Source organism: Ornithodoros turicata, chromosome 2 (assembly GCF_037126465.1).
Source record: "Ornithodoros turicata isolate Travis chromosome 2, ASM3712646v1, whole genome shotgun sequence".
NCBI lineage: Eukaryota > Metazoa > Arthropoda > Arachnida > Ixodida > Argasidae > Ornithodoros > Ornithodoros turicata.
Window position 1 is genome coordinate 70986695 of NC_088202.1, and position 25459 is coordinate 71012153.

Sequence of the window (25459 nt, forward strand, 5' to 3'; positions counted from 1 at the left end):
AGGTGGTGTGCAAGATGATGCTCTCACGATCTTGACGGGAACGTCACGGAAACGTTAGGCGAACCAACATTATGGGGTTCTCCTGTTTGCTTCTCCCCGTGAGAGCCAGACAGCCGCCAACCCTTACGTCAAAATGCGTATGACTCTGGCAGTCGATTTCGAGCGAAAGTGATCGCAGGAGAGTTGTTTGGAATCAGGCGCTCCTGGCAGACGTCGTATCTATTTCCGATACCCTACGAATCGCGTGTACGTTTCTACTGGTACGCTGTTGCATTGGAAGCTTACTCAATCGAACGGTTTCCAAACATTTATGCGAAAATTCTGCAGGTTTGTCTGCGGTTACTCGCAACAATAATATTCCAGAAGCCGGGAGAAGTCATGATAGAAAACAACGAAATTGCACACCGGCTTGACGCAACAAATAACAATTTTAATGCAGACGTTTCGTCTCCCATGCGGGGGACATCATCAGTGAAAGCAAAATGAGAGGCGACCGCAACCAGCGGATTACTTAACCAGGTCGGCGAACACTTCGGGGAGGGGGCCGCGATTGGTATTACACATTGAAGGTTCTCCTCGCAGGTGCCATGACTCAAGCAGTTTCCTGGGGCCCCACCTTTGTTCCCTAGCTAAGGTCACAGCATTCGCGTAGTCAAAAGAGTGATCTGTGTTCCAACAATGTTCGGTGAGCTCTGTCTTAGATCGCGTTGCGTTTGTTGAGTTGCGGACATCTCGTTCGTGCTCTTTTAGTCTTGTACTGCGTTTGCGGCCCGTCTCTCCAATGTAGGACACCTCGCAACCGAGACACTGTACTTTATACACAACACCCGTCTGGGACTCAGGGGGAATATGGTCTTTTGGCTTAGAAATCAGTGAACGAAGTTTCAGGCAGGGCTTGAATGCAGTCTTGATTTTTAACGGGAGGAGGGCTCGCCGAATGGATTCTGATACACCTTTGACGTATGGGATGGTGACGATGCCGTGTCGGAAATCGTCTTTCCTTCGGGTCCTGGGTTCGTGCATGCGTTTTCGTGTGTTCTCAAAGAAACGTAGCGGGTATCCTCGTTTCATGAGTGACTCCTTGATTATCATCTCCTCGGACGTACGTTGTTCCGGGCAAGAGGCGAAATCTTCACAGCGTTGAAGCAGGGTTCTCACTACACTGCGTTTGTGTTCAATCGGATGGTAGGATTCGAAATTTAGGAAATTACCGGTATCACAGGGCTTGCGGTAGACGGAAGTTTGAATCAGGCCGGTGGTGAGCCTGCGTACGGACACGTCCAGGAAGGGGAGCCGGTTCTCCTGTTCAAGTTCGCAAGTGAACTGAATGGACGGTTCAATGCTGTTCAGGGTCGAATGGAATTCGTCTAGGAGGTTGCGATTTAGAATCACGAAAGTGTCGTCGACATACCGTCGGTAGAACTTGATGGTGTGGGTAAATCGTTGGAAGGCAGATTCTTCAACATATTCCATGACGAGGTTAGCCATTGTCACGGACACCGGGCTGCCCATCGGACAACCTTCAATCTGATGGTAGACCTGCCCCCGAAACGAAAAATGGGATTGGTTCAGACAGAAGCGTAGCAGGATGATAATGTCCTCCACTGTGAGAGACGTACGTGTGGGAAGGGTGCTGTCGTCACGTAGTCGTGCTTCAGCCACTTTCACTGCTAACGCTGTCGGGACGTTAGTGAAAAGGGAGACAACATCAAAAGAGACCATGATGTCGTTGTCATCGACGACTTGATCTTGAATCAAACGAACAAACTCCTTGGAGTTAGACAGTGTCAGACCATTCCGTCCGGTGACTGGGGTGATTAAATTCACAAGGTGTTTTGACAGGTTATATGTTGGGGATCCAATAAAAGAAACGATGGGTCGTAAGGGGCAATCAGGCTTGTGAATTTTGGGGAGGCCGTAGAGTCTGGGTGTTAAGCCATCCGACGAGAACAGGCGTCGATACGTCACTTCATCGAGGCGTTCCTTTTTCTTGAGGTCACGGAGGTGATCGACAAGACGGCGTTCAGATTTCTGGGTAGGATCATTCGGCAGCGTGATGAAATGGGAAGCATCATCGAGAATCTTCTGCATTTTGGCGTAGTAATGGTCTTTATCCAGTACAACGGTGCCTTTCCCCTTATCCGCCGGAAGGATTATGATAGAGTCGTCTGACCGGAGATCGCGTAGTGCTGCATGTTCCTTCCGCGTGAGGTTCGTTGGAATCGTCGTAGAGTTAGTCAACGTAGTAGTGATGCGACTACGAGCCAGGTTGACCCCGGTCGTGTCCTTTAGGTGCCGTAGTTTATCCTCAATTTCTACGACGATGTCTCGCTTAGGTACTGCGCGGGGGGCCAGGGCAAAGTCAAGGCCTCTAGAAAGAAGGCTGAGGTGACCATCGGAGAGTTGCTTCGACGACAGATTGAAAACGTTGTCGGAGGTGTACACGGTCGGTTTTTTGGGCAGGATCCGAGAAAGTTTCTGGTCATGGGCGTCCGCACACTTGGTTTTCTCCTTGGTCTCCGCTTGCTTGCGTGCGGAGAATCGTTTGCGTTCGGAGTGCGTTTTCAATCTGTCGTCGAAGCAACTCTCCGATGGTCACCTCAGCCTTCTTTCTAGAGGCCTTGACTTTGCCCTGGCCCCCCGCGCAGTACCTAAGCGAGACATCGTCGTAGAAATTGAGGATAAACTACGGCACCTAAAGGACACGACCGGGGTCAACCTGGCTCGTAGTCGCATCACTACTACGTTGACTAACTCTACGACGATTCCAACGAACCTCACGCGGAAGGAACATGCAGCACTACGCGATCTCCGGTCAGACGACTCTATCATAATCCTTCCGGCGGATAAGGGGAAAGGCACCGTTGTACTGGATAAAGACCATTACTACGCCAAAATGCAGAAGATTCTCGATGATGCTTCCCATTTCATCACGCTGCCGAATGATCCTACCCAGAAATCTGAACGCCGTCTTGTCGATCACCTCCGTGACCTCAAGAAAAAGGAACGCCTCGATGAAGTGACGTATCGACGCCTGTTCTCGTCGGATGGCTTAACACCCAGACTCTACGGCCTCCCCAAAATTCACAAGCCTGATTGCCCCTTACGACCCATCGTTTCTTTTATTGGATCCCCAACATATAACCTGTCAAAACACCTTGTGAATTTAATCACCCCAGTCACCGGACGGAATGGTCTGACACTGTCTAACTCCAAGGAGTTTGTTCGTTTGATTCAAGATCAAGTCGTCGATGACAACGACATCATGGTCTCTTTTGATGTTGTCTCCCTTTTCACTAACGTCCCGACAGCGTTAGCAGTGAAAGTGGCTGAAGCACGACTACGTGACGACAGCACCCTTCCCACACGTACGTCTCTCACAGTGGAGGACATTATCATCCTGCTACGCTTCTGTCTGAACCAATCCCATTTTTCGTTTCGGGGGCAGGTCTACCATCAGATTGAAGGTTGTCCGATGGGCAGCCCGGTGTCCGTGACAATGGCTAATCTCGTCATGGAATATGTTGAAGAATCTGCCTTCCAACGATTTACCCACACCATCAAGTTCTACCGACGGTATGTCGACGACACTTTCGTGATTCTAAATCGCAACCTCCTAGACGAATTCCATTCGACCCTGAACAGCATTGAACCGTCCATTCAGTTCACTTGCGAACTTGAACAGGAGAACCGGCTCCCCTTCCTGGACGTGTCCGTACGCAGGCTCACCACCGGCCTGATTCAAACTTCCGTCTACCGCAAGCCCTGTGATACCGGTAATTTCCTAAATTTCGAATCCTACCATCCGATTGAACACAAACGCAGTGTAGTGAGAACCCTGCTTCAACGCTGTGAAGATTTCGCCTCTTGCCCGGAACAACGTACGTCCGAGGAGATGATAATCAAGGAGTCACTCATGAAACGAGGATACCCGCTACGTTTCTTTGAGAACACACGAAAACGCATGCACGAACCCAGGACAGGCTCCCACAGCTCCCCATAGAGCCCATAGTTTGAGATAATTCAGGCAACACTGGACATGCAACCAATGAAAATGAACTATGATGCCTACCTTTCGGCCAATCAGGAGTCTCTCAGTTTGGCTCGCCTTTCGGCCCGGTACTGGCTACCATCGGCTTTAACTTTTACTGGTTTTCATGCCCGACGCTTGTTATTCCGTATTCCAGAACAACTAGGCAAATTTTTGACAAAATACACATTTATTTGAAACATCGTACTGATTCAATAGTGTGACACAAATATTCACCGTGCCTACAGAGTCCAAATCGTTGCGTTCGTTGACCAAGTTCGAGCTCGAAAAACATACACACTCTACTCCCAGAAGTGAGCGACGCTCACACGAGTGCATGCGATTTCACGGTGAGCCTTTCACCTTTCGTTGGTTGCAGTGCGAAGGTCTCAACGAAGCAGGCAATGCTTGTCGCACGGACACCGAATCCTGTCTCCGATGTGACTGCATTTGAAAATGCGACGGCGCTCACAAGTGTTCCTCAGGCGTCAGCTCACCACTGCATTCCAGTTCTGAACTCGAGAGATTGTTCGTTCGTAGGATACTTGTGTCGGGAAACATCACAACACGCGCTGAGTCACTTTGACACACGAACAAATCTGCGACTTCTCTTTCAATAATGCCGTCATACCGTGGTGTCAACTGACATCGTCGAAGCGCGAGACGCCGCTGCCACTTCTCTCCCTTCTCTTCTCCTACCTGCCCGCCAGACATGCAGCCCGCGAAAGAATGCTCCTTTGAAACTTTGCCAACCAATAGCGGAGCGCGCAATGTCCTTCGGCCAATAGGTATCAACTATGATGCCTGACGGAGTAATACCACGTGTTTATGACGTGCAAACATTTTTTTAGAGCCGCGAAGAGGGGGAGCTGTGGGGGCCTGCCCAGGACCCGAAGGAAAGACGATTTCCGACACGGCATCGTCACCATCCCATACGTCAAAGGTGTATCTGAATCCATTCGGCGAGCCCTCCTCCCGTTAAAAATCAAGACTGCATTCAAGCCCTGCCTGAAACTTCGTTCACTGATTTCTAAGCCAAAAGACCATATTCCCCCTGAGTCCCAGACGGGTGTTGTGTATAAAGTACAGTGTCTCGGTTGCGAGGGGGATCCGGACAAAATGTCCCCGGACAAAACGTCCCCGGACGAAATGTCCCCGGACAAATGGTCCCCGGACGAAATGTCCCCGGACCAAACGTCCCCGAAAATGTCCCCGGACAAAATGTCCCCAGATGCCGTCCTGTTGCACAGCCGTTGGTACCTCAAATGTGACAAATGTTTTTCATGCTATCATGTGCAGGGTTGATTGATTTAAATCAGCCAGATTTAAATCACCGATTTTTATCGCGATTTAAGTAATGAATATTAATCAAGATTTAAATCACCTCCCTTATGTTATGTTTGAATTCGAATAGTAAATTAAAACTGGAGACGCTGGGGAAGATGAGACTGAGCCTGGAAATGAACCACTGCCTGAAAAATATACTTCAGTGACTTTTAGCGCAAACAGCGTCACGTGACCCCTTCAGTGGCTCTCCGCCACACTGGCAAACAATTTGGTTACACATGGCGGGTGGTCATTCCACGAGCGTAGAACTTTTCCAGTTATTTCTTTTTCCTATTACTATTCGGTGTAATTCATAATATATAGTTTTCGAATAGATCTCCATTTGCATTAGCTAGTAACTGTTAGCCGCACTGTTAGAAGTCTAGACGCCCTTCTTTGTATGTGCTCAAAAAGTGATTTCGCTACTACGAGGTGGCACACGGAAGCCATGAGGTGACGATCTGTCTTAGAAGACAGAAATCAACTCAGTGATTTAATCAATATTCATCATATTTAAATGAAAAAAATCTGAATAATTTGATTTTTTAATCCGCCGAACAAGAACGCAGTTGAGGACTGGCAGACGGCTGAGTGACGGCAGCTGGGGACATTTTGTCCGGGGCCTTTTCGGGGGACGTTTCGTCCGGGGACATTTTGTCCGGGGACATTTTGTCCTACACCCGTTGCGAGGTGTCCTACATTGGAGAGACGGGCCGCAAACGCAGTACAAGACTAAAAGAGCACGAACGAGATGTCCGCAACTCAACAAACGCAACGCGATCTAAGACAGAGCTCACCGAACATTGTTGGAACACAGATCACTCTTTTGACTACGCGAATGCTGTGACCTTAGCTAGGGAACAAAGGTGGGGCCCCAGGAAACTGCTTGAGTCATGGCACCTGCGAGGAGAACCTTCAGTGTGTAATACCAATCGCGGCCCCCTCCCCGAAGTGTTCGCCGACCTGGTTAAGTAATCCGCTGGTTGCGGTCGCCTCTCATTTTGCTTTCACTGATGATGTCCCCCGCATGGGAGACGAAACGTCTGCATTAAAATTGTTATTTGTTGCGTCAAGCCGGTGTGCAATTTCGTTGTTTTCTATCGTTACTCGCAACTTTCGTTCTTCCAAAAAACAAAACAAAAACAACAACAATTGAAACCGATACATTCTGTGCGTCTGTGGATGCTGATTTATTTGTTGGCCGTCTGTCAGCGCGATTTCGGAACTGCACAGAATGCGTTCACTCGACGTTCGCTCCTTCCTTCACGCATGCTAGGAAATAGGAGAGAGAGAAAGAGATGAAGAAATCGTGCAACCATTAGTCGTCAGACGTTCAAGTTTCCCAAATGAATGTTATCTTGCGCTCGTCACTTGCCTTGCCTTTCCTTTTTCCGTTATACACTCGTATCACACGAAAGAAATGCAACCAACGAAAAATCTGAAAGGGGGGAACTGTGCTTCTAACGTTGCTGCGCGCGTGCGTGAGCAATAAAACATGTAAGAGAGAACGTGGGTGGGGTGAGCTCGTGTCCCATCTTAATGTGGATCCTTCTAAGTGGCCGAAGAAGCCATGTCACCGTGGCGTAATTGGCGAAGCGCTCGCCGGCATCCATCTGACATCAGAGCGATGCAGGTGTCTCGCTGGTGCTTCCTGCCTTTTTTTCGTTACGATCATCCCTTTCATCTTTGCTTCGAGATTGCAGCGTTGCCCCAAAGGCATCACCTTTGCCACGTTTCTTCACTTTAATTCCATATCGGTGCCTATAGTAGCATTATCCTGACGTTGTTCCTTCCGGTTCTTTCCTGACAGTATCCAACAACATGGACGAAACCTTTGAAACAGCTTGGAATGTATTTACACGCTATTAAATTATCAGTTGTGCTTCATTTGGTGTGACTGTCAAAACAACCATATTTCTTGCTGGTCCCAAAAACAGTTAAAAATTGCAGTCGACATATATGTCGTTCCCGTGTGGCACGAGAAGCAAGAAATCTGTCATCACGAGGTCTAAATCAACGATGAAAGATGAAAATCAATGAAAAGGTTAGCCAGCTGTAGGTATCGAACCCGCATCTTCTGGATTATCGGTCCAGGGCTCTACCAATTGAGCTAAGCTAACACACCTCTCCAGCCACTTTCGGGGTGCGTCATCTGAAGGGACGACAAACCAGCCACTCACTCTCACTCACCCTCCTTTCACTCTTACATTTTTTGCTCACTCATACACACATTCATACGACGGAAATCGACGCAAGCGGCACCTGTTGAACAAGAGAGAAACTGATGTTCTGAGGCTGGAACAAACATAGAAGGGACAGATACAAACAAAGCCTCAAATTGCCTAGGAAATCAACGATGACAGATGAAAGTCACTGAAAAGGTTAGCCAGTTGTAAGGATCGAACCCACATATTCTGGATTACCGGTCCAGGGCTCTACCAATTCAGCTCTACCAAGGCTCTACCTAGCTCTACCAAGGCTCTACCTTTCATCGTTGATTTCCTAGGCAATTTGAGGCTTTGTTTGTATCTGTCCCTTCTATGTTTGTTCCAGCCTCAGAACATCAGTTTCTCTCTTGTTCAACACGAGGTCTGTCTACAGGACAACGGTTATCTATTGGAAAAGGAACAAGGAGCCGAACACTTCAAAGACTGCTGTAGAACGCCACTGTTTGCGCGAGACGAGCGCCAGCAGTGAAGTTTCTTCGTTCAAACACAATGCACGTTATTTCTACAGTTATTCAATATGGCCTCAATAATGGTTTCGTTTCTCAAGGCTAAACTATATTAAACCCCGTTGTATGCGGTTCATGGAACTCAGCCGGTATATATGGCTTTTCCCTCAATATCGTTTCTTTTACGACACGCAATACGTGTATCTGAATTTGAAGAACTCTGTGTGATTCCGTTTCCCAAAGTACCGGAAGGCAGCTCCCGCACAGTCGATAAAAGCGCGTTGCTATACCAGAGCACACGCGATAATGTTCGAAGTGGGCCAGAATTGTTTGCCACCAGCTGCACGAGAAACGCAGATAAGGGCTAGTGAAGATAAATGCCACTGTCTTTCGGTCATTCGCGCATTAGAGAGGAATGTTTCCATAATTTTCCATTTGCTACATCCGAATTTGCTAATGTGACTCCCCACGCTGATAATTTGCGGCTGCGAAGCATCCGGATCGTGGCGATCGTTAGCGTTCTGCATACTAAGGACGTCTAATAGAGAGCTGGAAATTGTGCTCCGCATCACATGCTTAAATACGTTGATGGCGACGACAGGCGAGCGTAAAACAATGAGGTCATTACGTCTGTAACGAAAGTGAGTTATATCGCTAATATTTGGTTGTGTATGCTGGTTGCTCGCTGGTATGCCGCGTTTCTGTTTTGAGGGCAGTGTGGCAGAATCAAACGTTTCAGTGATAATTTATCTAATTCCTCGTTGGGGCGCTAAACATGGGAGCGGCGGTGTTGGCAGTATGTTTCTGTTTTGTTCAACACTGTGTGTCATTTAGGGAGCGTTGTCGCATTAGCTCGGTGCAGTGACGATTATGTGCGCTCTTTAGAATTATGTGTGCCTGCATTTCGATATTTAACGCTATTCATTGGCCACTATCCGGCCACGGTATTGTAGACAGAGTGTCGAAGCGAACCGGTAAACCGAAAATAACTGTTATTTTGCGGCTGGACTGGAACGGAACCGAACCGATATTATTGCCGCCACTTTGAAGCTGAACCGATGCTGAACCGATTGAAGAAACATCGGTTGCCGCTTCAAATCACGGTTCAGAAACATTCAAATTGAAAATCTGGTACCTCTTTGTTTTCGCTATACCTTCACATTCGCATTTCACGCACCCTCGCATTTCACGGCTGACTTTTACGACTTGTTTGAGACAACGCTGTCAGTGATGCCCCACAAAAAAGGCTCAGCTTACATGGCAAATGATACTATGCTTGTAAAGTAGTCATATGTGCATCAGTACACCGCGTCACTGTTTCATTAATACGTTTTACTTTACTTTAACGAGTTTTCGTATACCATTGGTAACCTCACTGTCAAGTTACCGCACCTATACTGCAACCAATGACAGCGTGCGTGATTCGGAATCGCATCTGTTCATTGGACGTGGTAGACACGGTAGCCTACGGGGATCCCGGTAGCGGTATTGTAAAAGTCTTTCTGGTATGTTACTAGTCACCGATAATTTGCAAAACAGTGCTCTATTCGCGTCGAGTCTGGTCAACGTACTTTCTGTTACATGCGTTAGATTATGTTTCAAAATCAACAGTGGAAAGTAAAATAAAGATAATCGTTGTCGTTATTGGACTTTTTGCTACGCCAGCATTTTTTTTTTTTTACATTTTAGCTACATTTTCGCTGCACATATTTTATGCAACGAACCGGTTTGAACCGGTTAATCGTTTCGTGAAGCAGTCTGAAACGATACGTATGTCGCCCTGGAGCGGAATCGAAACCGAACCCTTATGTCTCAACCAGAACCTGAACCGAAGCGATAAGATTTTCCATTCGACACAGAGTGCAGTTTACGTGGTCAGTTAAACAGGAAGTGATCACCGGGGGGGGGGGGGCGAGGTGGGGGGCGTGTTATAGACGTCTATGCATACGGTCACATAGCTACAAGCACGGTCGCGGAGTAGTATTGCTCCCGGTAAGGTCTTGCCTAATCTACAAGCAGAAGTGCACGCACAGTTCGTGTATCGCGGTCGGTTCCTCTCGCGCAGGACAGGTTTCTCGGTGTATGTACTTGTTCCTGCACGGTCAGTCCGCTTCTAATGCGATGGTATTAGTGGGCTCATTCCTCAGTAATTCCTAGTCTCTGCGCCGAAAACTCAGATCGGACGATAGATGGCGCCGCGGGAACCGTGGGCGCGGACAAGTTCATGACTCTTCCGCTTTCCCCGTATACAGTTCGCTGGCGGGTAGCAATCCGTAGTAAAGCAGAGCACCGTGCGTGTCTGCTAGGTGAGGCTTTCACGAGGCAGCTGCGGACATGGGAATGCTATGCTATATTACATATTGCAAGCGATACTGCCAAGGCGGGAGAGCGCGTCATGCTTCATCGTGGCGTGGGCCTGCCGACATGGGGAACCGATTGTTCTCGGACTTCCCATGTTAGTGGCCTTTTTTCATTTTTTTTAAATTTCATTTTTACTTTATTGTACCAAGGATACATCTTAACTGGGAATAATAGAGATGAAGGAGCAAGAGGGAAACACCCAGTTGAAGGCTCCTCCTCGAAAAGTGCGTTAATTACAACACGAGCACAAATCATGAGTCATAATACATGAAAATAATACCAGTCCAGGAAACAAAAATAACAAAAAATGGTGCGCCGTACCATGACAGGAAACAAAGATCAGGAACTGTTAATTAACGAAACATTTTTTTTTACATCTGTCTACGCGTTGCAAGTAAATCCATTTAGGCCTGTCGTCATCCCACCATGTTTAATGTGAATGCTTCAGATAATTAAAATAAATGACTCTCAAAATACACGCAAAAAAATAATAATAATTTAGTGTGCATCATTCACTCGAGATGTTTGCCACCGGCAACAGCGTGACAATCGACTTTGAGGTTGGTTGTGGACTTGACACGCTGAAACGTACGGATTCTGTAAAGCATATCAGTAAGAGTACGCAATAGTATTACTCTGGTACGAGCACAGGTTGTCCTGGCCGCTGTAATGAAACAATAAAAGTTTCCTAGTCGGCATGGCGACCACGGGTTCCGCGCAGGAAGCTCGTTCATGGCCCCCTAATAGGATATGCAGGCGGAAGGTGGACGGATGCCGTGTTGTGCGACCTTCAAACTCATGAAGAGACAGACGTTCACATTGGGTAACTACTTGCAAATTGGTTGCTGAAAAGAAGAAGAAGAAGAAGAAGGACGGTACGATCGATGGTTACGATGTGTGGATGTTGACACTTTCATTGCTGATATATGCAGAACTACTTTAGAGTGACGAATACTGCCTTGTGATCTGTGAAGGGTGATGTGTAGAGATGGGATTAGCGGGACAAAAATATCACTAAAATCGGGACACTTTCCGGGACAACGTACCTATCTCTGAGTAGGCAAAGCTGCTTTTATTAGCTGTAGATTATTTGAATTTGTCTTTCATCACCGAAACCGAGAGTCAGCAGACAGAAGAAGAAGACAGAAGGAGACAGAGAAGAAGAAGAAGAAGAGAAGCGGAGGGTTTTGTGATACAGCCATAGCGACTCCCCTAGACATCCCCGCTAACAGCTACCGTTATAAAAGTTTTTCTTCACGCATAGCCCCACAGCGCGTTATCCTATCTAGCATTACATCATAACTCATTCGGTTCTGCTTCTACATTTGACCCACATCTGCAAACTATTACGCATTATTTAAAATTATCCTCGCATTTTCTTAGCAGTTCAACGATTGCTATCGCTTTACCCTTCCTTGCGTCAGCAGGGAGCCCGCTTTCCCCCCCATTTTTCTATTGAATACGTTCTCGTTGGTTGCCATTATATCATTATATTCCTCGACGTGACAAATAGGACAAGTCCTACTCGTTCTGTCTTCGTTACTTTTGTCGCCTACACACGCGCTTCTGCCTCATGTTTTTCTTTTCTTTTTGCGAGCTCAGGATATGTGGAAACTTTAGGGTGCCGCTACAGACTAAAAAACGTTATTTTGTTATTGTTCATCGTATTATCAATCAGCCTCGCTCAAAGACTCAGTATGCAAAACATAGATGCCGTCAGTGAACATTACGCGCGTCAACGAGTTTTCGGAACAATCAGCAAAACACCATAGATTCGAATTCTCCGGGACGTCAGTGAGAGTTGCATCTCTCTCCTAGCAACAGCGCGTGCTCTTTACCGAACGTTGTAGGTGTGCCAGCGCGGCTGTGGTGAAGAGTAGAGATGTCGCCAACCTTTTTCGAACCGCGAAGATAGAAGTCGGACCTTGGAGTCCGAAGGGTTCGACTTCTTTCACAGCGGTAGCTGTTATGCATGGACCTACAGCTAGTTCGGTGACCTGCGTGTTCTGCACAAAACGACGAAGGGTACGATGCACAAGGAAAGCGGGAAAACAAACGGATTGGGTCAGGGCGCGTGGAGAGGAGGCCATCGCGCCGCCGCGCAGCGCATAGAAATCATAAGGAGAGAAATGCGTGGGACGTGCCCTATTGTAGCGGCCAGTGTGGCCGCACCCATACACGAGTTCCGCGCTGAACGCCGCCGTCACGGCGTGACAACATATTTTCGTGAAATACGCATTAAACATCTGGTAAATAGAACGGTTCTTTCTTAAATATGGAACTGTAAACGACAACATTACTGTATGCTTAGCATGAATTTATAACATATTCTAAGTAATAACATGTGCACGAACGTGTTGGTTCGGTACCCTTTGTTTACCTGCTCCATAATGCATGGTCCTGACATGCAACTTGCGAATTACAAGCACTTTGTAAAAATACAAAGGGAAGCCGAGATGATGATCTGGAGTGTCCTTTCCAAGTGGGCAATTAGCTTGCAAGCGGTCAGCAAAGTTGAATTAAGCATTTTCTTGTTTGACGTCACGAATCATTCTTACAACATGATGGTATTAAAACTGCGCTAAAAGTTAAAGTCCTCTTCGTGAAACTTTTCAGATTACGCCCCAAAGACACAGAGGAGCTTCTAAGTAAGTGGATGTTGAGTATAGAAAGAGAGCTTTTTCTCATTCAGCTGCACGAAAAATGTACTTTCTGATTGAGTTGGCCAACACTGCAAAGGGTGGTCGATGCATGGTGTCATTTTCGCTGTTTTTCGATTGCCAAACGGTGAGAATAGCGCATTAACCGGTCTTGTTGATCAACTGCACTACCTTCATGGCTTTTTCGCAATCTCAACATTTTAAATGAAGAGCAAGTTCGCACCTCCAATCACCGAAAATATATGTTGGTCCATCGTTATTCCAACCACATTTCAGGCACATGAAAACGTGGCACGTATACAATCTAAATATGAATGACTTCGCACTTCAGAGAGTACTAGGAATTGGAGGAAGTGGCACCAACTCACACGCGTGGTTCCTCAACGAAAACTTTGTCGTCCTCATCTTTTGTGATACCCTCAATACCGCTCACCCGGGGCGCCCGGGGCTGTCGGTTGTCCCATCGCACCTCTTCGACCTCAGCCGAGCTGTACGGAATACTTCTGTTTTTATAATATGCGGCAAACTGCGACCCACGGCGATGGGTAGTCTGTATACGGAGTCCAAGTCAGCTCTTCGATGCCTGAAAACCGTAGGTCTCCGCGGCTCACTGGCCACACTTGTGATAAATATTTTACGCCTACTGAAGTCCATAACTGCCCACGACCATACCATCGCTTTTCAATGGATTCCGGGTCATTACGGAATCTCTGGCAACCACGTTGAGGACGCTGCGGCAGCGGCCGCTCACCACCTGCACAAGTGCGTCCCGATTGTACTCCCAAGGGGGGAGAGACCTTCTTCGTGACTGGACTGCCTCCTTATCCGTCGAACAATGGCGTCGGGATGTCCCTGTCAGTACGATACTGGGAATGGTGGACCCAACATTCTCGTGCCGCTTCCCGTCATCTTTACCGCGCGTCATTAAGTCCCTCCTACATCGCTAACGGCTGAATGTTGCCTTTACGCCGTACTACCGTTACAAGATAGGGTGTGCCAGTAGCCCCCTGTGCCCGGAGTGTGGTGTGCCAGCGACCGCGGACCATGTGATCATCGCATGTGCCACTTACGGGAGGGAGCGTCACTTGTTGGCAAACGACTTTGCGCGGATTGACAGCCGACCCCTTGACCTCAGACTCATTTTGGGCCCATGGGACAAACGAAAGCAGATGTCCGTCTTGCGACCCTTTATCAAATTCCTGGAAACTACCGGCCTGATCGACTCCCTCTAAGACCCCGTCAGCGTGTCAGCATCATCCTCATCACCATCCTCTCATTTCCCCCCAATAGCAATGGGGTAGCATTCTGCTCAATTAGCGGAAGCCATCCCCATACCATCGTCATCATGTATCTCTCTCTCTCTCCCTTACACATAGTGTTTATGTCCAGTAAGTAACGCACTACAGTACTATTTTCTGAGAAAATCCTTTCACTGTTTCCTCTATGCAATTCTTTAAATTATAATTTCCTTACTGCATAATGAAAGCCACAGTCATGATTTTACACAGTTTGCAACCTTGACGTAATTAACCTTTTAATTCATTCTGCTAATAGAATACGTACCTGTCTTCAATGTAAATATTGTTACTATATGCAAATGGCCACAGAACTTGACAAGAATAATACGATAATTTATATTTTCATGTTTGACCAAGTGAACAATAAAAATAGCAGCACACTCATACACATCACGGGATGTGGACCTGCAAATTAGTAAATGTGTGACATCATAAGTAATACTGCGTTACAGGATCAACTAATTGTTGGCATAGAGAAAGCGAAACCATGTACTCCCGCTGACACAGAAAAGCTTCACATCTGTTGCATGCCTCTGGCTTCACTAAGTACTACAGCGTCTTTGAGGATACTTCACCAAAATACTTCCATGGTAGTTTATGCCATATTTGGAAACTGGAGAACCTCTTAGGCTGTGGCATAGTGGGGAGACCCTTATATTGACGAGGTAAGCCACACGGCCTTTAGAGGGACATAAACAAAGAGGCAGAAGTGCCATTTAGTTGTCCTGAATTTATTCAGTTTGAGGCAATAACTTAATTGTATCTCACGTTTAGGATTATCAAGGAAAACTCCATATCAAGCACATCTATTGCGCATTACAGTTCGCAGAGTTGTAGCACATCACACATTTGCCAGTGTCGCAACTCGAGGACCAGACGAAGAACAAAGAAGGAACACGTTCAAGCAGTATATTGAAACTGCAAAGAAGCTCTCCTGTACTGTGCTCCGAAAGAAAACGAGAGTAGTGCAAGCTGACATATCAAAGGCAATGAAAATGTTATATACCAGAAGATTGAATGGAGGCATGCAGAGGCATTCTAAACTGGAACTCAATCGTGTTCTTGTGCACTACAGTTTTAGCTCTAAAGGGCTAAATGCGCCGGGAAGAGGCAAGCAGTAAGGGTGCGTCGTTTTGAGACGGACTACACGCTCACACACGTCCGCACAGGTTGACTTCTTTATTGCAACTACAACTAAACAGGGAGAGAAAGAGATGGAGACCACAGAAGGGAAATAAACGGACACTCTCCGTGGGAACGAGACGAGGATGGGAAGCCAAAGGAAGTTTACGTAAGCTGGATGCTCGCCCCCAAGTGATTCACAGACCGAACCCCAGACACTGAAAGCACATATGAAACGTTCTGTCTTGACGTTAGCGGAGAAGACAGCACATACACATAAACCTACGTTCGTTTCCCCAACAACAGTAGTGCGATAAAACAAATATGGGCTAGACGAGAGAGCTATCTACCTGTAAGCTTCTTGAAAGTAGACTGACAAAACAGGTATTGCGTTTGCCCATCAGATATGAACAACACAACTGCAGACTACTTGCAACTCTATCAATTATGATCCTATGAGGGCTCCGTTTTCACAAAGCACCAGACATTTCAACACATCAGTGGTACAAAACATTTGCATGAGTTGTAGGTATGGGTCATGATTATGCATGTGCATAAGCTTTGAATTACAAAACGTAAATGTTCTTGCAACATGTTTTCACATGAACCAACAGTAACTGACATGGTCCTGTGAATGACAAGAATGGTATTAACCATGCGTTACTGTCAGAATGATAAGTTGTGTGTGCATGCCAGGATAGAAAATACTGGAAATTCACTGGCTGCAGGGGAATAATATAAGCTTGGTGCAAAGCAGAATACTCGTTGCTTCTAGCCATTTCCATTTATGCAACCTTCCTCAATGCTTCATGTATGTGCTACACATGTTATGGTAACAACTCTGCATTACGTTGAGAGATGACAAGGTTAGGTTTGATGCGCCACAAGGAATGTTACCCATCTGTGGACTAATTTAGCGGCACACTACTCATAGTTTATGGCTTAGCCTCTTCCATAACATAGCTTTTGCATATTACAGTTTACCAAAGTGACGTATCGGGTGTACCAGTTTTCGCGGGGAAGCTATTTATGCTTGTACACCGAAGTTATATTTGATGTACAAGCTTCAGCTGTGTGTGATACAGGATGCAGCGTGTAATTTCATCATAACTGATTCATGGAGGATACAGATAAATTGCTTGGTAATAGATGTCTAGCCTCTCTAACAGTGGTTAGTGATTCGCATTTGACACAGATGACGCTCCATGTAATCTGCAAATGAATGGTTTTGATGTCATCACAAGAATTTCAATTGCATTGCAGTAGGTTGGAGGACAATAAGAAGGAAGATTTTAAAATGTGTTTATTACAAGTTTCTTACCACATTGCATTTTTTATTTGCACATCACATCACACAGAAACAGTACCTGTTTTGTTTGATGTATGTCACATGTGCCCAAGTACCATGAAGTCAACAGAAGTTGGCAGTATACCTGCGTCAAGAGTAATTGTAGCAATGCAAAGTGAGAAAAAGTTATCTGCAGGGAGTTTCATGTGCAAATATAAAAACTATGCCAGACACACTCGGACTGCTGTGTCACTTTTACATTCGTAGGCACGGTTTATTTCTTCCCTTTCTTTTACCACAATCACTTCCACTGTGCGGTTCCTACTACACTGCATTGTGCTAATAATATATTACTCTCGCTTACCGGTTTAATTTGCTGTTGCAGTTATTTGTGGTTCAGACCAGACCATTACCATATATTTTAGAAAACATGCGTGACATTTATTCTTTGCGTATCACACGCATGCTGTTTTTACTGCGAAAAATGATTATAGCGCAGGAGTTTTGCAAATGTATGCTGCACGGGGAATACCGAGGTGTGTGTCAAATCACGACGACGGTGCGACGGATGCGATAGATATAATGTAAGCATGTGCAGTGCCGTAGCGCTCTATTCCCTGTGGAACGCATCGCTGTACAACAGCATGTATACAACGGCAGACCGCCAGTTGAGACGCTTAAAAATATTGCTTCTGACAAAAACGATCGTACGCGCCACGCCTGATCAACGTGGTCACGGTGTTTACATTCATACTTATTCTCGTTAGGCGATACTTGGTGAGGATTACGCGGTTTATGCGATGTAAAGTTCATTTCCGAAGAGGTAGAGGCGTGTTGCTGTCCAACCAGTCGTACTGTGACAACAACATTTCAATGTATCGAAGATTGTATTTTGAAGTACGTGAAACAGCTGATACCTGGAATCCACCATCTTCCGTTCCCATCATGAATTGACTTGGACCGCGTACTTAGCTCTAGAAGTACTGGATCTTTTTCAGCTTACGTGCGCTCGGGCCCTATACAATGGCCGCGCTCTGGCGTACCGTTGAGGAGGAAAGGCTCCTCCGTTCATCCGCTTTGTTCCCCCTCTTTCGCGCTCTCTTACCTTTTCTGCTGGCCTCTCAATTTATGATTTCTATGGCGCAGCGCGTGGACGCTGGAATTCGCGTTACATGAGCAGTAACTGTCCTCGTGAAACCCATTGCGCTCTGCATCCTCCTTCTCGGCACGCTGGGTCAGCTACACCACTCGAAGTGCCTGTCTGTGAAGATGACACAGGAGTAGAAGTGCAGTGCTGATGCCAGTGGACTCGTATAGCCGCGTGTTACCTCTGCACCAAGACGGAACGGCTGCGCGACTATGTTAATATAGTCTAAGCACTCACACGTTACCGCACTAACAAGCTCTTCCACGTCGGGGACTTGAACGATGGACGTTTCAGTGGGCAAGAACACGGCGTTCCTAGAAAAGATGCCCCATCAACTAGACCTAAAAAATTGTCAATTGACTTATTCACTGAAAACACCCACTTCGTTCAAGACATCACTCATCTCGCCAACCATTTCAACGATCACAAAGCAGTGGTCATCACACCGAAATAAACACTTTGTGTACAAACTTTAATGCGTCCTCACTGAACCACACACAGCTGACGCTGGAATTCGCGATACAGGAGTCGTAACCCTCCTTGACTTTTTTGTTTAAATCTTCGTTTTAAGGGCAAAACCTTGGCTAAGGCGTACTACAATAATTCGCGTTCGAACGTTCAGCGTTATCGGTGTGCGCAAACCAAACGCTGAAACTTAACGGTGCACTGCGTCGACATTGGACGACGCACCGATTGCTTGCCTGTCTGCTGAAAGTGTCACTACAGCGCGAGCGGATTCAACGCCGTTTGGCTGTGGTGCGTGCTATAAACTGTACAATGCAATGCGGACGGCGAGCTCTTTCACTATCACCACCAGCACCAGCATCAACACCACCGCAAAGCACCAGCTCCCGTGGCATATTGGTTACGATGACCGTTTTTGCGCCGAGACTAGGAGGTGACACGGGTTCGAATCCTGTCACGGGCTGTGCTATATGAGGTTTTCCCTGGGATTTCCGAAGACTTTCCAGGCGAATGTCGGCACAATTTCCCCTGAAGTCAGCCCAGGGTGCATACTAACCACCCATATCCCCCACTCCTTCCTGCTGTCCTCTCTCTATCTGTCCACGTCTGCACGCCGCTCGTAGCCACAGTTACTTCGCGACGCTAACAGGGAATTAAAAAAAAAAACACCACAAAGCGGAGGAGTACAGAACGGGGCACGCTAATCAGGATTGAGTATAGCACCCCGGCACTTGACGTTGATAACAATTGCGAATTCGTTATGTTTTATGCTATGTTTATGCATGCAGTACGTGGCGCCTGAGACCAAAAACGTTGAAAACTTTTCTCTGAAAAGTTCCCGCGTTTCTAGAGGAAACCGGCATAAGGATGTTTGACAACGACAATTCTTGAGTCATCAAAAGTACATATTCGGAAGTCGCGCAGGCGCGAACCTGTCAAAGCTCATTGAAGCTGTTCCACGAGCTTTTCAAAGAGGTTCAATTTTTTCGAACCTGTGCGAACTCGAACCGAACCGCGGCCGGTTCTCAACGTCCCTTGGTGAGGGGTCCGAGAAATCGGCGTCCGGGGAGCTATGTTTTCAGACGTCTTGCTATATTGGCCACTACATGACGTGATACTCCTCAAAACTAGAAATTAATTTTATGATACTTCTGCTTCACATGCACAGGCAAATAATATTTTAGGAGAATACTGTGTGAGACTCTTGAACTGCAGTGAAGTGAACGAGGTAGGACTCTGAAAACGGGATATTTAATTCGTAACGGCATTTTAAAGAGACAGATGAACGCGGAAGCAAACTGTCACACAGGAGCCTTTCAGAGGGAACAACGTTTTACCAAACTCGAACAAACTCCGGCGCATCTGCAGACTCCTGTTCACGAGGGGTCAAAGAAATGACCGACCGTTCCCACAGTTTTATGTCTTTTGCGAGTGAACAGATTGCCTTTGGGAATTGCTTCGGAGGCTCCAATTTTCTAGATGTTGTTAGGCCATCTCTTAGTAGGTTTATAAAAGATAGTTTCTTGGACAGATGGCATTCTAGTGAGGGCTAGAAACGAAGGCGAGCACTTGGAAAATATTGAACAATCTTCCATGATTTCTTGGTTTCTCGAACTGTTATGTGACGTTTTTGCCCTTTGACCCTTGTTGTCGATGCGCCAACAAACTCGAATCACCATCGTCACCGTTTTTGCCCAGACTCGCTACTCTATGCTCACGATGAATCGTCTGTCGCGCAATGAACCACATTGGATGTGGGGTAACGAACGGAGAGCGTTTAAACTGGTAACGCAATTATCCGAAACATCACTATTTTGTGTCACTTGGATCACATGTTGCCTCTTATGCTGATGTGTGATGCTTCCGCGTACGGAGGTGGAGCGGGGGGGGGGGGGGGATTGACGTTGGAGAGAAAAGGAGTGAGGTCTGTCTGCTCGAGAATGACGGCAAGGTTCACTCCTTACTGGTTTACATACTTACTGGCTTACTGGTTTCTCAGGCGGTACGGAGCGGTCTATCCAGTTTACCTCACGAATGCTAAAAAAAAAAAAAAAATATTCAGGACGGTTACGATTGAGTAACGTGAGCAGATTGCGGGATACCCCCTCTGAAACCTGGCTTGGCCTGCTAACAGAGTACTACGCAAGGAAGCTAAGTTTACAGGGTGGTACGTGAGTTACGTGAGGAGGAAAACATTTGGGCAGGGAGAGGAGGACATATCTGAGGCGAACAATTCCCTTCTCGCGGCGCGACCTGATAACAACGCACGACCGGGAACTTGCGCGGAAGTGAAAGAGGAGACTTTCCAGCTATCGGGAGATTGCCGGAAGAAATTGCCAGTTTGACGCCTGTGATTGCCTTGTGGACGACAAATTGACCAAATGCGAGTTCTAAGGGTGCAGCAAGCGAAACAGCTAGGTCCGCAGACGATGTACAGACCACGTAATTACATGATGATATCGTCAATATCAGGTTGATATCAAGAGTTATTAGGAGCCAAAAAAGAGGAAAATGAGAATTTGGCGCCAGTGAGTGTCACTTGGTCGACGGTTTGACCAAATGTCTGAAGCATAGTTTGGGTTGGTTGGTGTAGATCCATTTTCAAACGACCAAAGAACAAACACGAACAAGCAACACAGCGACTTGTGTGGTGTCTTGTCTCCTGTTTGTTCTTTGGTCGCTTGAAAACGCTGCTTCTCAGGCTGCAGCAGGGGAACAGACATGGGCCGCGGACTCATAGCTATTGAATATGGTTATACAGTCTACGTAGTTGAATAATGACATCTTCGATATCACGTTTATATCAAGATTTATCACGAGATAAAATGGAATATATGGACCATTTGGGCGCCTGGGCGATGATTTCATCAAACGCGACTTCGTTGGTGCAGAAACATTGGTGTAGAACTAAATACGAGGGGTGTTCAAGTCAAACCGGGACTTTCTGTCCCCTGAGTGTACAAATGGCTCGCGCTACTTCTTTTTCGTCATTTTCACACGTGACAGGCCTCCGCGTTCACCACGTGGTGCTCCAAAGTCTGTGCAAAACAGAAGACACCTGATGGACAAGATGGCCGACAACGAGGTGAGCGCGCACATCGAACAGCGAATTGTCATGACGTTTCTCGTGAATGAAGCCGTAAAGTCATCTGAAATTCACAGAAGAGTTCAGGCTCAGTATGGCCACGATACACTTAGCCGTAGCAAAGCGTTTCAGTGGTGCAAACAGTTCCGAGACGGCCGTACATCAGTGCAGGACGATCCCGGCCGGGGCGGCTCAGAGCCCAGTGTCAGAGTTCCTGAGAACATCCAACGTTTTTCCACGGTTTTCTGGGACAAGACTGGCGTTGTTCATGTTGATTTTCTGCCCAGTGGTACCACCATCAATAGTGCATATTACTGCCAGGTTCTCAGGGGTGTGCATAAGGCACTGAAGCAAAAGGGTCTCATCACCAAAGGAGTCCTCCTCCTACAGGACAATGCGCGCCCGCATACCGCGCATCTCACGACACGCCCCTTTCAGGAACTTGGCTGGGAGTTGCTGCCACATCTCCCTTACAGTCCAGACCTCGCCCCCAGCGATTTCCATCTCTTCGGGCCACTGAAGGCGTTCCTTGGGGGCCTCCACTTCAGCTGCGACAACGAGGTCAAGAATGCGGTCCGATCATGGATGCTACGCGCCGGTAAGGATTTCTACGCTGCTGGCATCCAAGCCCTCGTGAAACGCTCCCAGCGTTTCTCCAGCTGCACTAATGCACTTGTCCCAGGACAAGTGCATTAGTGCAGCTGGAGATTACGTTGAAAAATAAAACTAATTTCTCGCCTGTAAGTTCATTTTACTTTTGCGCAAAATGAAAAGTCCCGGTTTGGCTTGAACGCCCCTCGTACATTCAGAATCGAAGGCATGTATATTCCCAAATCCCTTCAGTGGTTAGGAATGCAGAAGGTCACCGACCCACGAGGCGGTGAAGAAAGACAACACTGAGGTATTTTTATTTTAGTGTATTTACAAGACTGGTGACCCATACTTGTGGGTATAGTCACAGGTGGATAGGTCACAGGGCAATTAACAACAACACAAGAACAGACAACTACAACAGATGTTGCAGTTTCTAACTTAAATGCAAAAGCAGAGGCAGTTCGGCGTTAGCAATGTTCGATGGAAGATTGTTCCAGTCGTGGACTGTGCGAGCAAAGAAAGAAAATTTGAAGACGTCTGTGCAAACCGGATTTTCTTGTAAAGCAGGAAAATGCTCATTCCTTGAGTCGCATGCGTCTCCTATCAGGTGTTGCAAATTGAATTCACTTTTGATCAATTGGAACATATACTTCAGCCACTGTGCCCTGAAGCATAGTTCTATAGAATTGAAGTATAGTATAGCCGAGCGACATAATACGGGTGGTTACACTAATATAGCTGTAAGAATAAATCGTGTAACAAAACCTCTTTTAAAAAAAATGTTTTACAATAAGCCACGTAAAATTCCCCGATAAGGAATCAGCCGCGCAAAAATCCCCTCAAAAAAAGAGTCCTCAATCCTCAAGATTCCATCATGAAAATATATGGTTGCAAAATATATCGCTAAAAATACGCTGTTTTAAAATATGTGTGTATCCCGTTTGAAACCCTTAAAAAGAACCTTTCAAAAATAAACACGTAAGTAGCCACTTTTAAGAATATATCTTCCAAAATACACGCTTAAAAATCAACGCACAAAAATAATCGCTCAAATATCCCCGTGTAAGTAAAAACGCTAAGGAATCCCCGGTGAAGAATATGTCGTTAAAAATAAATCGTTTCAGAATCCCCCCAAGATCCACCCTACTGTTGCTACAGTCACGCTGTATGGCCGCGAGTGAAACAGACAATCCGCTTCGACTAATAGTCCTACAGTCGGCGAAATTAATTGGACTCCTTCCATGAGTATACTTCGTACATCGCACCTCGAGACTTCGTATGCGAAACAAGCGTGCTTGACTTGAAAGCCACTGTAAAGCCAACTCAGGACACACGCACGAACGAACGAGCGGAGCACTGCCACACTTCCAACTCTGCACTAGAAAGGAAAACTTAGCAACAGCACACACATAGAAAAAATAATGCAGCCATGACAGACCAGACATAGCGCGTTGCTGACACAAGTCTCCCGGCCCTTTTTTTGCCCGGACAATTTCGATGGCCCTTTGAAATATGAGTACTTCTTTAGTTAACGATAGGAAATTGTGTCGCATCTCTATTTAAGTCGCATAAAAGCCTATAGCCCAAGGCCACATTCAAATGGCTCCCGGACAAAAGCTCACCCGACAAAAGCTCACCGGGGCGGACAAAAGCTCACCGCACCGCCCGCCTCTTTTTGAAATACCACATTTATTTTAAGAGTCATAAATACGTAAAAGGACCTCCTAACCTAACCTTGGTCAGTCTGTCTCGACGGGTGCATATTCTATATGAACTGACCCGCTCCCCAACGTGTGAAATACGTAAAAGGCTCTCCTTACCTAACCATGGTCAGTCTCGACGGGTGCATATTATACATGAACAGACTCACTCTCTAAAGTGTGAAATGTGTAAAAGGCTTTCCTTACCTAACCTTCCTCAGTCTCGGCGGGTGCATATTCTACAGCTTCTACAATCTGCTTATACATATCAACCTCGCATTCACATCAGGCACCATGCTATCTCGCCTTCGACACTACTGCCAAGGGTCCATTTTCATTTCCATTTTCAGACAAGTGTCCTAGATTCTGTTCAGGACCCTGTGGCCAGACTGCTAAAAGTGTACAAAGAGATTGTCACGAGGGGAAATTGTGTAAGTGTGGCGTCGGTTGCTCCCTCGCCACCAATTCTGAAGTTGTTGGGTACGTAGGTGTTGCTGTTATTAAAGGGTTTGCTGTGTTCGAGAACGTGTCATGTCGTCCCTCCTCTGTCCCTTTCTCGGGTTCCAAATTTTTTCACCATGTACCAGCTTGCCTGCACCCTTGCCCTTTTTCCATTTTCCTCTTCAGCCAACTCAAAGAATTAGACTTTGATTGACCTGTCCTAATGATTTTTATTGGTGTCCAAGATTACAATATATAAAGCAGTTGCAAAGGAAGAGGCAAGTAAAGCGGGAAGTGAGCTCCTGTCCGCGCGAAACGAAAAGAATGTCGCAACACGGGAAGCACCAGCAACGCTCTTGTGACGCAACGTGTGCTTCACCCAATTCACCTTTGTGTTGGGTGATACCTACTCCTACACGGCCCGTAGGCGCCATGCATTTTGAACGCTTTTTCTTTAATAACTTTATTTCACTTACATAAATTGCAATGCTGTCTGGGGTGTCTCGAATACGTTATAAAACGAATATACTCACGCAGTTTGAACAGTCTACGAAAATCGGCTTGGTTCCACGGACGTATAGGGACTGTGCGACAAACTGGTGGCGCCGCGATGCGGCCTCCGGAGAAAGTACCTTGCGTGATAGCCGCCGGGTAGCCAGCTTTGTTTACATGTGAAGTGCGGGCATCTTCTTTTGCCACAGCATCGCTAACTGTGCCAGCACCTAAAAGAACCATTCATTAGGGACCAGATGCATAATTTCTCGTGATTTCTTCGCTTCCAATACCACCGAGGACTCGCAGCGAATAGCGTTTGTGACGCGCGTTCGGCCATTGCATGAGGTGTGCACAACATGAGCGAATATATTCTATTTCTTTTGTTCTAGTTTCAATGAAACTGAATGAGGACCTGCAAAATGATAAATGATTTACAGTTGCCACTTTCGTGACGGTGAAACGCCGCTGGATATCACCGTCAAATGCACCAACCAGACGGCAACCTATTTCGAGATAATGATTGAGGTGTCTCATCGCCAGTGCCCAGAGCCGATATTGCTCCCGGTATGACGAGTCTCACAGTGAGAACAGAAGTTGTCCAAACGTTGTCCAAAACGTTTTGTATTTACTCACCGACCATTTCACAGCTGTCGTCCCGCAAGCCTACGGCGGTAGCCGAGGTAAAAACTCATACTTTCTTCTTTGAGGGTATCTTTAGCGTTATTGTATCTGAAGATACTGGAAAAACTGCAGTACAAGTTCAGGCAATACGT